This window comes from Zonotrichia albicollis, chromosome 8 (assembly GCF_047830755.1).
Source record: "Zonotrichia albicollis isolate bZonAlb1 chromosome 8, bZonAlb1.hap1, whole genome shotgun sequence".
NCBI classification, from domain to species: Eukaryota; Metazoa; Chordata; class Aves; order Passeriformes; family Passerellidae; genus Zonotrichia; species Zonotrichia albicollis.
In genome coordinates, this window is record NC_133826.1 from 16,563,019 (window position 1) to 16,579,660 (window position 16,642).

A 16,642-nucleotide genomic window follows, 5' to 3' on the forward strand; every position below is an offset into this window, starting at 1 on the left:
TCTCTAAACCCCTTGATGATTCTGGAGATTGAAACATAATACAGTGTTTTTCCATGTACATTTCTTGAGATGCTGATGGAGTTGCTATAAGAGGTTCTTTTGATAACTCCTGTAAAAGCCTTCTCATATGAGCTGATGGTTATGATAGTGCAAAGATCCTGACCAGGACTGGGGCTGAAGAGACAAGATTTCATTATTTTCAAAATCTTGAATACATAGAAAATAATGGTAATGTTGCTCTGTTTCTGGCATCAGCTGTAAGGGGAAAAATATTTGCAGATGTCAGAATATTGATTGCAGAAAATCTTGAAACCCTCAAGACCCTGGGGCCCAGGTCTTGTAATTTTTGCTGTTTATATAATTTCAACACAGCATGTCACTGAGAAATTATTTATCTAAAGGAACTGTGGCCAAATTTGGCAAGCGATGCTGTCTGCCAGTGTCTGCAGATGTATTGTTTCCTCCTACATTCGCTCGTGCTGGCTATGGGCTTATGAGAGCACCAGCTGACAACAAGCAAAAATATGTCAGCTATCTCTTGTGAGCTTTCAGGCTTTCCCTGCTAACAGCCTTCAGCAGCTCCTCCCCTCAGACCCACAGCAAGTAACCTCTGCATTCGTTTCAAAGCCAGAAAGGAAAAATCATTGCTAATGGTATTCTTACCAAAACACTAAGGGTAAATGAAACTTGTGAGGAACAGTTCTAAGCTCTGTGTATTCCATAACAAGCTGGAAAAACACATTGGTATTCCTTTTTCCAGTCAGCTATTTAAAATGTGGAGAATTCTTTTTTCAAGTGGAAGGATGAAGTAAAAAGAAAAGTGTGCTTGAACTAGCATATGCTAAGGAAGTACTTTTTGCCACACTCAGAAGAAGAAAGCCAGAAGGAAAATGTTAAATGCAATGGGCTCTTACAGGCAAAAAACCCCAAAAACCAAAAAAATTAAGGAAAAGAGCAAGGAAACACTGCAGCTGAGCAGTGGTTGCCACTGGATTTTCTGCTTCTCTCTGCTGTGTTTCTAAGAATCTCTAAAAACCATAGGTAAGAGCCAAGTCCTAAGATTCCTTTAAAGTTTAAACACATGATTTGAGATATTTATAAACTGAACATGAATCTTGTACCATGAGAGCTGCAATTAGAAAAAATTCTGCACAGAAATTACATTGCTTCAACAAATGTTCACTGGTTGTGAGGTCACAGCTGGGTGAGTGTTAAGTTCTGGACACCATCTATGACAAGGTTAGTAACTAATTGGGCAGAAACCAAAAATGGCAGCAAAAAGCTGCATGGGCTTGGAGAGATGAATAGAAACTGATAGCTAGAATTCTGAGAACAGAATGCTGGGTGCAAATTTAAATGCTAAAAAATGTGTATTTAGCATAGGGCAGACTAGGTTATTCTCAGTACTAAGCCAGACTAGGTGAGGAAACTGACATGTTTATTATGTTCATCCTAGTTGAAAAGGGTAACAAATGCATATTAATATTTATTTTCCTATCACCTTTCTGGCCATTACATTCTACTAGTGAGCAAAATAGAAAGAAAAAAAACTTCAGAGCTTGCCTCATATTTGTTGGTAATGAAAAGCTATGTTCTGAATGAGGTGATACAAACAGTGCTTGCATTTAGCAAGGAACACCTGAATTTTTGTGCCTCATGAAGGCAAGACCACACAAGGCAACTGAAGTAAAAGAAAAAACCTCAACAACCCAGTTTCCTCATTTGCTCAATTTCACACCACATTTAAAAGCTTGGCTGTGTAGAGAAAATGACTAACCTTTCAAATCACTTAATAGAACAACAGCATTTTAAAGGAAATTAGTACTTTATGGCTTAATGAATTCCAAATCTATAATGAAACCATGCAGATCAAGTGGTAGGCTTAGAGCAAGGACAGTTCTCTTGAGACATTACTGAAGCAATGCTCTTCCTGCAGCATAATTGTAAACGTTCTTTGGTTGGGTGTTTCTAATATTTATTTTTTTTTAGAGCACATAGTAAATTATTCTACTAATGTAGCCACAGCACATTCACTTCAGAATTCTCTTGTAGCTTCTCCAGAAAACAGAGCATGTCCCAGGTCAGTGGCAGTACATATGTGGTTCATACCCCTGTGCTGCTGCGTTCCTGGCTGGCCAGTTCAAGGGGTAGTAAATATTTAAATTGGCAGCCTGCACACAGTGGGTGGAAACTGGATAGTCCCTTTGATCATAGGCTTACAAAGGCCAGCATATAGAGTTTTGTTACCCTGGTAACACAAAAATTCTGGTACTGCTGAGCTGAGAGTCCAGTAAATTGGATATTTTACATCAGCATAACCTAGATAACCAAGGGTTTTTAAATATGCCTGTTGTATGCTCAATTCTGCCTCTCCATGACTCAACCCTTTCTACTTTCATGTCCACTGACTGCTAGAATTATCCCTATACAATGGTTTATTGTATCATGTTAAAAACTAACCACTCTATGCATTCCTGAGTATCCCCAGAGTATTGTTTATTCCATTTATGGAAGGACTGACATCTTCCTGTGGGGATACAGCAGGGAAGAGAGTGGTTTTGTTACATGTTACTTGGTTTCTTGCATAAAGTTCTTCCATAGTTTTCAGAAGAGTCATATTTTAATCTAAAACCTAATTAAACTTCTCTTTCAAAAATTCTAGTGCTAAAAGTGTTTTGCATGAGGTATTATTTTGCTCCATGTCTTTTATATGGCATAAACAAAGTAACTGTAACAAATAATGCATAATTAGTTTTGCTTCTTGATGTGATGAGATAAGGATGTAGCCCAACAACTGACATTTAAAAAAATCAGGATCTTAGGAGGAAAGGTTAAATGATTGATATAATGAATGCCACAGGTCATGTGTAGCAGCAGGCAGCTCATTGATAAAACCTCTCTTCTACTTCCCATTCCTGTTTTTTCTCACCATCTCCCCCCAGAAACGCTGCTCAGATGCACTCTGTGTGGCTATAAGGCATTTGGCTTTAATCATTCTTTGCTGCTTTAAGTGTTACTGTGTGTTATGTGAAAAGTACCAATTATTTCCAAGTGTCCTGCGAGTCCTCTTGAGCCCTGCTCCTGTTTTTCTGTTTACTTGTTCCAAAGAGCTCAATTTCCTTATCAAAGCCCCCTCCCACTTGAACTTGGTGGTAGAGGTAAGAAATTCTAAATTTCTCTATAGCATTTCAGTTTTCTTGTCTGTAGTCTTCCCTTATCAGATCAAGGAATGCCAATTTCAAAGAGAACTGCTGAAATGTCTACTGTGTGAGTATACACTTGTCAGGAGGAAAGCACTGAGGGGAGACTGAGTAGTGTGGATCTCAAGAGGACACACAATGCTACAGCCAGGCCTTTTTCTTGTTCTATAAACAACTCAACATCTTTTTTCTTCACCAGATTGATATTAATCTATAAAATGCTTTCAAACTTTCTTTCAAAACTCTGAGAAGTTACCCACCCTCTGAAGGCCAGCCCACTTTCAGGGGCTGTGTTAGCTGCTTGTGGGGCTCCTTCCACATCCCAGAAGTGAATGGCTCACTTACTGCAGCAGGGAAAACAGCATTATAGAGTATCCTGAGCTGCTAAGGACCTACCAGGACCATCAACTCCAACTCCTGACCCTCCCAAGAGTCACACCATGGGCCCGAGAGTGTTGTCCAAATGCTTCTTGAACTCAGACATATCGTGGATTCTTTTGTTCTTTTAGTGCATTTAATGGATAATTTAATTTAATACTAAACTGTGGTATTTACTATGGACAACTGACCAGGACACAGAGTTGTCCTGCACACAGCTTACAGCCAAGCAGTTATTGCCTGCTGGGATCCTTCATAACTTGGCATATGTTTTCCATTGCAGATCTGCTTACAACTAGTTCTGGAACTCTGTAACTTGAGTCACATTCATTGCAGTTGCTTAATGAAAAAACAGTGTGCAGTTTGAATTTATAGGTATTTACCCCAGCTGTCTTTGTAAAACTGACAGTATTCTGAAATTTTCACTTAGAGGCAGCCCGTGCTGGGAGGGGAGGAAGGTCTGTGTTAATTACCTCCCGTTAGCTCAGCTTTTTGTCCACTAAAAATCAATGCTTTTATTAATTTGCTGCATTGTGACTTACACGTGGTAAGTCCTCTATCACAACAGCAAAAAGAGGACTGTAAAATCTGTGGTAAATTACTTTGGACAAGGATACAAATATACTGGACCAACAGTGCTCCAAAACTGCATTCCCTGGCCTTATTTCAGGGCTTAAAATGGAGACTTAATGTTGGGCTTTTCCTTGAAACATTTCCATGGAGTTTCATCACCTACGACTTTCATAGAGCACATCAAACTGATTAATCAAGGCCTACTATTTGTAGCCATTTTGGAACCTAATGAGTGTGATAGGACATTACTGAGCCACTTCAGCTGATCTACTGAGATCCTGCTGTCACACTGCTGCCCTAGGAATACATACTGAGCCCTGGAGATCAGAGCATCATCTAGACACGCATCACTGCCCATGGCCTCCCAGTAAAATGGGAGGTAAATTAAAATTACCAGCCCAGCTGTTTTTCATGTGGTGACAGACCATAATCACACTTTGTGACATGGTGTTTAGTTCTTCCAGGTACTAATTATTCAAAAGATCCATATCATCCTGCTTACAACACACAGGTTTTAACCCTGTAACATTTGTGTATCAGAGCATGAAATGCTGAGACAAGCCACCATATTAAATTGTAACTACAAGATCTATATGTCAGTTTCAAGTGCCTCAGTACATGCTAAGATTTGGCATGCAAACCTGAAAATTAGATTTACTACAGAATTTTCAAATATTAACGTCACTCATCCCCTATCACTAGCATCAGCCTGAGTGAAATGCTAATTTGAAGTGTTCAAAGAAGTCTCCAAATATCCAGGGGAGAAATACATTGCTGCGATTCAGCCAAGCGCATGTAGTCTGGATTAATCCCAGCAGATCTATTTTCTATCTTCCAGTGCAAAAAGCTCCTTGCGAATTTACTGGAAGTTATGAGGCAGGATTCTGTAAGAACTAGGACTACATTCAATAAGAGATCAAAAGTAAAATTCTGGTAGCACAAGAAACATACCTGCCTCTGCTAGTTTCAGTGTTTGTGGCAGGGGAAACCAATGGTCCCTAAAGCACCGCAGCTGGCACAGTTAAAAAAGCATCACATATGAGCAAGGGAGCTGTGGGTGCAGGAGGAGCTCTGCCCTCACAGGCTCTCAAGGTGGTGCTTACAGAGAGGGCAGCTCTCCCAGGGCACCTCTCAGCCCAGCAGAAGACATGATCCTTCACCAGCAGCCTGGTCCAAGCAGGCAGCTCCGCAGCCCAGGAGAACAGGGCAGGGCTGTGCACGGCTGTTCCTTCTTGCTTGGCCCCACAGGGTTTGGGCAGGAGCTGCAGGCCTGGAGGAGCAGCAGGGAGGGGCCCTGCTGGGGTGTCCCCATCCACCTTCCCTGCTCCCTGCTCAGCAGGAGCCCTCAGCTCCCTCCCTGACACCATCCAGTCCTGCACACAACATGAGCTGCAACCCTCCCTTTCTCTTCCCACTAATCTGTTCTAGTTTATAAAACTGACAAACAGAGAGTAATTGATGGTTTATAAAGATACGCAGCTTATTTATCAGGAGGAATGAAGCTGGATACAGCAGCCCAGGATTTTTTCCTTATCAAAACAGACGAAGGACTGAAAGATAGATGTGACCAGATACCACAATAAATTCCAATTCCCATCAAACAAACTGTAACGAGTCATTAACATCCTCCCACTTGGATGGAGGGAGATCATCCTGTTGGTCAGTAAAAAGAAACAGCATTTGTTGTCAAGCCTTATTTCCCTCAGTTCAGAATTAAGTATTTCTAGAAGTAAAAGGGGCTTCCCCTCCCACTCTCTTCCTTTGACTTCTACATTCTTCTTCCCAAAAATGAGTTTGTCATGTTTATAATGTGTAATTAAGGGTATCAGACCTAAGCACAAGAGGGATCTTCAAGAACTTTACTGAACTCACTTGTCCAAACCCGCTTCTGACCAAAGAGTCAGAAGAGGCCTCCAAAGCTGAGTTCCTTGATTTGGGTGGATCAAAGCAGTATTTTCCACTGTCTGGGAGAACAGAGCACAGTTGAAAGTCTTTGACAGACTAGTGCTATTTTCTGGCAGCTTTTCAGATAGAACATCAGCGTCATGGCAAGAATGTCATTTCCCCCAAGCATTTTCAGCCATGGTTGTTCTTGTAGGATTCTCTTTGAATATGCTATCATTAGAACTAGACTGAAATTAATTCAGAACTTGATTATAAAGTAATATATAGAATATATGTATGCAAATAGAACAGAATATGTATACAAATATAGAATATATGTATACAAACTATTGCAGGTAATAATATGAATACAGAAAATCTTGAGAAGCAAACAGAGGAAAATACATGAGAGAGAAACATAGAAGGAGAGCAGCAATAAAACGGAATGGGAACGGAATTCAATCCAAAAGGAAGAGCAATTTGTTTTCATAGCTTGGGGGAGTAAAGGAATAAGCCCAGTGCAACTGTTTACAGCCAGAGTCCCTCAGATAATTGCACAAACACTGGTTTGTGCCTCAGCCCACACACTGAGGTATTACTGAACACACCACCCAGCCAAAAGGGAAATCTCAGCACTACACTTTTTGCAGGCTGTTTGTACACTGAGGCAGGTGTGCACCCAGCACCTCTGCATCCCTTGATGCTACAGCTGGGGCATTTCCATGAACAAGCCACAGCTCTCTCCTAGGCTGGCTGCCTCCTCTGCAGAGCTCACACATGGAGAGAGAGAAAAGGAAGGAAAAACCTGGGGACTCGTATGCCTCTGCTTTGCCCCACCATGTGAAGGCAGGCTGAAGCTAGGGGACAAACTCCATCCTGCTGGAAAAGTGCTTCCTAAGCACAACCTTGCAAAGTAAAGGTCTTGGAACAGAGATTAAAAGCAAACCCCCCGCCCTTAGCAGCTCATGTCAAAGAAGCTTAAGCACAAGCCTAAAGTTAACCAGATGTTTAGGTTTCTGCTCGTGGGGCCTGTGCTGACTCTGCAGGATTGCTGGCTTACAGAACTGACTCACAGCAACCCCAACCCTTCATGCTGCTGTACCTCTGCTCTGCTGATATGTGCTCCTTGGTATGCACACTTTGCAAGCACAGACCCAGATGCCAGATTTCTGTAATGTACACAAAGCCATAAAAGTACTTCTCAAACTCCAGCTATCTAGTTGATTCAAATAAAGCTCATAAATTGCTTGAAAATTAAATATAGATATATTTGTGTGATACACAAGAACAAAATAACATAACATCATAAAAATGTTATAATAACATTAATAATATCATAACATTTCATAACATTATCATTCACCCAAATATCCTAAAATGCCACAATAAAGCAATAGCGTCCAAAGACAAGAAATGCAAGAGAAAGGAAAAAAATACAGATTTTATTACAGGACATTCTTTTCAACCAATCGTGTGTTTAAAATTGTCTTATCCACATTATCTATAAATAAGTGTGTTAGTTGAGTTTAATCTCTAAGTTACTCTTCAAAACTCTTTGCCCTTTTCTAGCCTAAAATGTCAGGTTCTTCCAAATGGACATTATCTAGTTCAGAGATAGACTCCACCGTGGGGGGGAAGCTCCGGCTGCCAAGCACTTGGCAGGACAGATTTGCAATTAGGAACTTCCCTCTGCCCTAGGGAACCTGGGCTATAAAAAGAGAGCAGGAGACAGACCTGGATTGAGCAAAAAGAACTGCACCCACTCCAAATGCTGCATGCCAAATTTCAGAATAGTCTGACTTGCAGGAAAGCTTTAAAGACAGGTTTGCAGCAGCCTGCTGAAGGCACCAGCACATGCTCAGATTTAGTACAGAAATACAGTCCACAGTGAGGCCTGGGTAACACAACTTTTTCCAGAATTAGGACATATACAAAGAGCATGCTCAAGCACTATTGTAAAATTCAGTCCACTATTTACAGTTGGCAAGCAACACATACAGGAGTCAAGGGTGGTTGTGAAACAGATTGCAAGATGTGCTGGTTAAAAGTCCATGCCAGAGGTACAGAAGCAGTCTGTGAATACATGAGTGTATTCCTGCAAAAGATTATTGACTACAAAGGCAAACTGCAGACAGATCCTTCCCTGGTGCTCCAGACACACAGCAACTGACTTGCTAATCAAGGTAAACTGAAAATATCTTTCTTAGAGGTGGTTTTTCAAAAAAATTGCTGCAGATGGACATATCATTTGGGAGGAAGACATAAGAGGGCCAGAAGATGCTCAAGTTTTGTCACAATTTTAAAAAAAAGTATTTTCTAGTCCTTTCTAGTTTCTGAAGCATACAATGAAGAAGCAAGTTAAATGATTCGTTTAAGAGGAATCTATGGGAGAAAGCCTAAGCATTTCTCTTAAAGGTTAAATGTATTTACTCCCTTCACATGTGAAATTTACAGTGATAAACTGCGCATTCTTCATTTTTTACCCGGTTAAGTTTGCTGAAACAGAGTAGTTCCCCAAAAACTTCAGCTGCACAGAAAAAGATCATCCATCATGGGGATGAATGCACACATGCAAGTGCAAGCAATCTGAACCATTGGTATATAAACTAATGCAATACATAGCACTCAAGTGTACTAGAAAATATTTTCATTTACAATTTAAAAAAAGAATAAACATAAAAGTTATAAAAGTATAAAAGAAATTTTACACTATTTATGAAATTCCTTCTATTAAACTCTACAATGATTTTAAAACCAGTCTAAAAATGATCAAGAGCCTATGTAAGTGCTGGCTGTACCTGCCCAGTCAGGCTGGTAAAAATGACCAAGGCCCTGCTTGGATTTTCAAACAAATTCCATTGCCTCTTTGTAAGAGAGGACACAGTGAAGCACAAGGAAAGAGACAGGATACCCATAGCAGAAGGGAATAAATTTTTTTCTAAAATCACTGCATTTCTAGTAGCAGAGAATCTGCATAATATCTTTTCCAAATCTGATTTTTCCATTAGCTTTCATAATAATAAACAATGGTAGAGGTAAGACAGTTCTTCTCATCCCTAGAGAGCTATACTTTTAAAGTAATTGCTCAGATGGGGCACTTCTTGAGGCACCAGAATTCTGCAGTATCAGGTTAGCAATCCTTTCAGAGGATCCAGAGAATTTACCCCCAAAAGATACTGGCAGTACCTTATGATCTTCTAAATTTTATATATATGTATTTTAGTCTGGTTTTATCATTATGAAACTGTAATATGAGAAAAGTTTACAAAGTGTCTCGCTTAGGGTGTTGATGATGATAGAAGTACATAATTTCAAAACAAAAACGAGTTTAGTTCATGTTTAAAGAATGTACTGACAGTGACCATCTCTGAGTAAACTGAGGAACCACTGGGAACCACCACAATGAGAAGTTCATTCTTCTCTGAAATACACAGGAACTGTTTATTTCTTCATGTGCTCAGACATAATCTGGATTTACATTTACTTTTTATTGGAGCACACTGAATGAGAGTGGTAGCATCCTGGTAAATTAATTATTACCAATTCCACGTCCATCTTTTCTCTGTTTTGATTCTAATTCTACAGGACAGGCACAATATTTCCACTCCTCCCTCTAAATGCTAGTTACTACTTTGAAAGGACCAAAAATCATCTGAAAATATTTGCTGATATTTTCGCAAGATTTTACTATATATTCCTCTCAAAACATAAGTTTGCTTTTACATAGCATTTCCATTTCCAATAATTTCCAAACAGGTGAAGCTCAGCTACTGCTGTGTTGTGGGAGCTGCAGGTCCTGATTTAGATCAGGAAAACCCAAAAGTTTCCTCCTTGTTTCCCCCAAGAAGGAGAGATGATACAGAGAGTATTTTGCTTAAGAGTTCTGTTTGTTCAAGTCTAACATATCTGCGTTACAACTCTGAAGGTCTCCAAATATCACCACATAAAATAATTTTCAACAAACATCAGCAAGGTTCAGACTTGCAGCAAGAACCCCAAAGCCTGGTAATACTGTAAGAAGAACACTAAAGAAACTGTTCCCCCTGCTCTGGTCCCCCACAGCAACAGGAAATTTGTTGAACAAAAGCCTGAGCTCATCCCAAGAAGCAATCAATGCCCTCAGTACACAGGAAAAAGATATGATCTGAAAAGAGAGGTCAGGAAACATGCTGTCAATTGGCTTAGTCTGACTACATGGCAGACACCTTGAGAAGTTTTGTTACCCCTTGAGAAGCATAAATGGCACAGGGTGAAGTTGACTTCCATCAGCTTCTGTAGCAGTTTGGTGATGGGCAGGGCAGTTCAGCCCAACAGTGCTGCGGAGCTGGTGTGTGTCACCCTTTCAGCACCACACTGCTGAGGCTGGTGTGTCCCACCCTGGGACAGGTCCAGTGCCTCTGGCACGAGCATCAGCTTCAATCCAGCAGCAAGGGAGCACCACTGAAGGCCAGTGAAGAGCAGCACGAGCAGGGCTGCTCCATGAAGGGCTGTGGGCCAGAGGCGGCCCAGTGCAGACAGGGCCCTCACACACAAACCACAGCCTGGCCATGTGGGACCAGGACAGGTGGAGCTGGGTGCCAGCACATCAGCAGCCCCTGAAGTGGACATAAAATTAGGTCCAGGGTCTATGCAGAGGGTCCAGGCAGTAGCAAAAGGAGGTGAAGCTGGAAGCAAGACCACAGTGCAGATCCAAGGTGCATCCAGGAGGTAGGGCCAGGCTGGAGACAAACACACTGACAAAGCTTGGGCTGAAACACAGCCCCAGGGCCAGTGGCTGCACTCAGAGTCCCAAGATAGTGGTTCGAACCTTAACTGCTCATCTCCTTGCAGGGGAGACTATTGTAACCCTATTGCCTTTATCATCGTGTTTCCAAAAAGCAAGGCAGCTGCCTTAATACTTCTGTCTCTCTCTTAAGAGAGCAGTTTTTAAACCAGCTGTTAGGGTAATTTAAGCTCATGCTGTCAAATAAATTGACCATGCAATTTTTGAGGTTTACTTCATTTATACCTTTTAAAACCAGCTTCAGGGACTTTAGAGTTGCTGCTCAAGTGAGTGTTTCATTGCTTTAACTTAGTATTGAAAACATATTACTGTCATCTCTCAATCTCCATTTGGGCCTTTCATACAAGCTGCTTCCTGCCACATCACACTCATTCATTTCTGGTTTTCTGTATAAAAAGCCACAGCCCTGGCGTGTGCCTGTTACGTAACCCCTGCTGACAGGCTCATGGATCCGGGATGCCGGGCAGCCGCAGAGGAGTGAGCAGACTTGGCAAGCTCAGAATTTACTTCCTGTGGAACTGGAATGCAGAGCAGCTTGCTGGGCTTTGGAGTTTGTACAGTAATTATTCCACTAAAGAGTTAGTTTGCAAAAGGAAAATAAGGCAGGCGTTGAAGCAAGCCTCCTGCCAAGCCAGCAGAGTGGGGCTCAGCTGAAATCGAGTGTGTCAGGACAGCACACTGCACCTAACAGTGGTCACTGTTGGCAGACAGCCTGTGTGTTACAGGGCTGCAGCAGAACACACAAGAGCAGGATTCCAACTGAATGGGACTCAGAAAAGTCAGCCTGCCCTGGTCCTTCTCTTCTAACTCCTATCCCAGCTTCTCTAACTCCAAATATTTCCAAACTGCTTGATTTCTAATCAGGTGTCTGCTACGAGCAATGAAAGGGGAGCTGGGTTTACTTTTGAGATCTACAAAGGGCTGCCCTGTTCTCAAGCTCTGGCACCAAGGAGCCCAGATGTTTCCAAACATCTGGAGATGTTGCATCAGGACAGGCTGCCCAGCCCTAGAGTCCTGGGTTAGGACAGGCCCACTGACCCTGGCAAGATACCTGCCCTCTCTGAACACTCAGAGCACTGTGGAAATGCATTAAGCAACAAGAGACTCCATAGAGGACCCCACATTTCAGAAATGTGAAATACAGAAAATGTTTGCAAATCCCCTGTCCCTGAAAGAGTTGGGCTGAATTGCTGCACCAAATCATAAACAGCCACGTTCATCAGTGGAAATACAGAAACACATGTCCACTCCTCCCCTCCAAGACATGTGGTTCACTTTTTGCATGAAAGCTTGAGTATAGCAGTGATAAGAAGTTTCACACTGCCTGTTTAAGGCAGGGTTATCTCCACCCTTGGGAACTCTGTAAGGGGGAGATGGATGGCTGGATGATTTTGAATAAACTGTACAAATAAAATTGTGAATTCTTTTAAGTTTAGCTAGTACAGAAGGCAGAATAGAAGTCTCCAACTCATACAAAGTTCCCTGCAAAGGGGGTTCCTACAGTGTTGGTGGCAGAATCCACACACCTGCTATTCCTGGAAGATCAGACCTTCCAAATCCTGCTTCTCCTTAAATTTCACCCTATTTCATACCCAAGCAAGTGCTCCAGTTACCACCAGTGTCACTTGTCACAAAATGTTATACAGCAGTCATGCATTAGCAACCCTCCTCATTTCTGCCTCTCCAAGCAGAGATCACTTTCTTCATGCTAGAACACAGAGCAGCTCCTCATAATTGAAGAAGCATCCAGGTATGATCCTTTCTTCCCAGTCTGAGGGTTTCACCAGTGTGTGCCACCCAGCAAGTTACTGGTAAATGACATCTCTTTTCAGTGCTGATGAGACCGTGATGAACAGAGTTCATCAGCATGGAGCCCATGAGGAACAACTAACATTCTTCTATGCCCTTGTTTCTCCCAGGAATGGCCCATTTGCTGTAAGAAAACACAACACACTGGCCCTGTAGCTCACATCTGCTTCTCTGCTGCTTCCCTGTGACCTGGCTCAGGACTCTGACTGATGGAGCTCCTCCCGTGCTGAAGAAAAGGGAAATACAAGCTCCTCCACCCATTGCTGCCTGTGTGCTTCACTAATTTAAAAAACCCTAAGAATTACCTAGATTTCTTGGTTTTGTTGAAGTTAGAAATTAAATTCTGTTGGTTTTTTTTTTTTTGACAATAGAGGGGAGTTTTGTATTTTAAAAAGAGCTACTTTTGTAAGTGACACTAGTAACTTCAATTATAATCTCTAGAACACAAGGGTTTCTTAACTTTTTTTGCTTCCTGAATTGGGAATATATAAATATGTCACCAGTTAAGGACAAGATCCAGAAACAGTTAAATAGTCCTTGTTCCCCTAAAGATAATGAAATTGCCCACATGAGACAATTTTGAAGCATAGCAGATTTTTAAAAACATTTCTTTTGGCTTAAAATATTTAGAATAAGATTCCTAATTTTCCAACAACACAGCTGTTATATGTCTGGCTTTTAACCCAAATCTGTTTGTATCTTACTAAGATTCCCAGTGAATAGCTGCAAAACCTCAGGGATGATATTCTTTAGCATTGAAAATTTATCCTGAAATCAATTTATGTTCATAATAGATTACTTCAGTTAAACTTCCTTACTTTCCTTTGAGGATGCATTCTGTCGAATAGATATTTGATAAGATTAGTGCTAGCTCAAGTCCCTAGCCCAAAACATGGCAGTGAAAATGTTGGCCAGTGTCTCAGTAGGAAGTTTTCATATCCAGAGGGAAAAAAATCCTGATTTATCAAAAGATCCTCATAGGGAAGAGTTTAATTTGCCTGAGTATAATTGATTTTTATAATCATCAGCATTCAAAAAACTTAAATTCTAAAATATTTATAACTACTGTCTCATAGAGAAAAATCAAAGAGTGACACTTTAGTTCTATAGATCTTTTTTGCACTTCTGAAGCTGGAATCAATTAGATTTTTTAAGTTTAACAAGTCTGTTTATTTCTTTGAGGAGGAAAAACCCCTAAACTCCCTCAGTATCCTGCTTCCATCTGAGTGCAGGCTAAATCAGATTTGTTCAACAGTCTCCTGACTGGGTGGAGGCAGTGGGAAATACTTGGCCATACCAATTGTTCCTGACAACAGTTGCCCTGAAGGAAAGTGATGTTATGCTACAGAGAGAATTGTGGGTGTTTCTGCGTGGGGAAAACCCACAAAAATCTAGTATTTGTTCAGTACTTGGTGTTTATAAATCTAAGCAAAATAATAATACAACCAAGATGTTAAATGAGATGCCAGCATGTATGAGGGATCCCATTTTGCCTACCTCTACATGTCAGCAGCTGCCATGGGAGGAACTGAGTCTGTTTCCCCATTCCTCTCATGGTAACGAAGCTACTTTAACCCACCTGGGGCACATAGGTAACACATGCACATTCCTCCCAGAACCTTCATCTCTCCAAAAGCCTTGAGCACACTCAGATTTCACAGATGCAAAAAGCCAGGGCCCCTGTCCAAACTCTGCATCTCTCATCACCAAGCTCAGGTCACTGCACCAGGGTACAGCCTCCCTGCACAGGCCACCCCCTCTTAGATGAGAAAGATGACTCATAAAGAGAGTTCTTGAATATAAACCTTTCTTTGAACAAGAAATTCAGGGCAGAGACATGTCAGAGCACACAGGACCCAGCCATCACAGAACAGTATTGCCTGAGAGTACATTTTCTGTCAAAGCGCAAAGCAGCAACAGAGTCAGCCACCAGATCCTGGCTTTGTGGGGGAACACCAACTCCAACACTGACTCACTTGTGCCTTCTGCTGTTGCTGCTATTTGTGTACTTCTGTAGCTGTGCACAGTACCACAAATCCAAAGTTCCCCTTTGCAATTCCTGCATGACATATAAAGCAAAGTCTCCTGGCAAGCTGGTGTGACTAATATCCCAATTTCTTTGCTCTGAGACTCCTCCAGAATAGATTTGACTGAGCTGTCCGTAGACCCCAACAACAGTTCTGCATCAAGTTAAAGCTTAAATAAGGTAGGAATTGAAGGGTAATCCTTATGTCCTACAGGGAAGTGCCATAGACCCTTATGGCCAGAATACAGCACACAGCTTTTAGTGAGTTTCCTCAAATCACTCGAAAAAATGAAATGCATGGTATGATCAACGGCGGTTTCACTAGGTTTACTTTCTAGATTGTGACAGCAATCTACAGATTTCAAACTCTTGAGATGCAATGCCTGAAACATGCAGCAAAAACACCTTTCCTCCACAAACATTCTTGCTTTAAGAGGATCCCTCCTGCAGAAGAACATCTGCCCTCCTACCCCCACTCTGTCACACTGGCACAACTGGTTTTTTTGACCTTGCTGCAGGGTGAACCACAAACAATGGAGCACCCACTGTGTCCCCTCAGAGAGGCAGAGCATCTCACCACTGCACCAGCACAACCTGGGGGATAATGAACTACAGGGAGAGCACAGGGGGATGAAGGGGCTAGACTGTGGGAGAGACATGATTTTCTTTCTGATAGGCCTTGCTAGAAGAGCAAATGCATCAAACTATACTTTCAAGCTCATTTAATCCAAATTCATGGATAACACACTGCCATTGAAAAGGACACATCAGAATCCCCCCCATGCATGTATAGAGAAAATATACTACCACAGTTCCATGGTTTCCTTCTTTGCAATTAAAAAAAAAAAAAATTCTCTTCTGCTCTGCTCAATGCCTTTGAAAAAATATTTTTCTGGAAATTTTTATTTTAGTGGTTGTACAACTGCAGTTGTGTGGGTGCCGAAGCCTGAAGTTCAGATCAGAAATAGCTGATTAAGAGTTTGATTTTTTGGATAAAACAACAACACTGATGAGGTGTTTTAAAACCAGCTCACTTTCCCATCCATCCTCACCTTTGAAAAGACAGCAAAACAGTTTTGCCTATATTATTAAGAAAGGAATTCCACATAAAAGTAAACATGCAAGAAGCATCTCCTCCATTGTAGGGCACTAGCATGACTGGAATTGCTCAATTTTCCTGTTTGTTTCAGGCTTTCCCATCTCTGTACTTGCCCAGTATCAATGCTATCTATCTATAAAAAAAAAAAAAAAAAAAGGGAGATCTGTCTCAATTCCAAAGACATAACACTAGTTTTAGCTGCTTTTGTGCATTTCAGGAATCTTTTTCTCAAAACATATTGTGTCCCCACCAAATATTTTCATTTGTGTCCAGAGGAACACTGGGTACAAAACATTAGGAAAAGACAGAAATTGATGCTGTACAAACAATTTGTTTATAGTGAAAATTCTAGAATTTGCCTCATCAAATACTATTCACTGGAGCATAGCTAGGTTTAAGTAATTTGGCTGATGCTATTCTTCCCACTACTCCATTCAAGTCAGCAGATGAACATTGTCTCTTGAGGATTCCTTGGCTTTGCAGAAATTCTGACACTACTGTCTGGTGCTTTGAGTGTTACAATCAAATGAGTCCCAGCTGTTTATTTCCCCATCCCAAAGCATGTTCTTTCACTCAACACACCCTTCAGTTAAACAACTGATACATTTCTCCTTGGACATTACCTAGTAGGCCTTGGCTTTAGGTCTGATCTCCTGCAGTAAGGAGGTTTTAGTGATTGTACTGTTTGTACATCCATCTCTTGTTTATCCACTAACCCACATTTGACTTTTTCTACCAAAACTGCTAAAGAGTAAAAACCTCTAAGATTTGTTAATAGATGTCCCATGGGACAGACTCAAATTTCTTCCCCACAAGAGGACTACCTCTAATATGTACATTAAATAGCAAGAGATCCACCCACAGGCATATTAGGAAACCTGGGAGCAGAA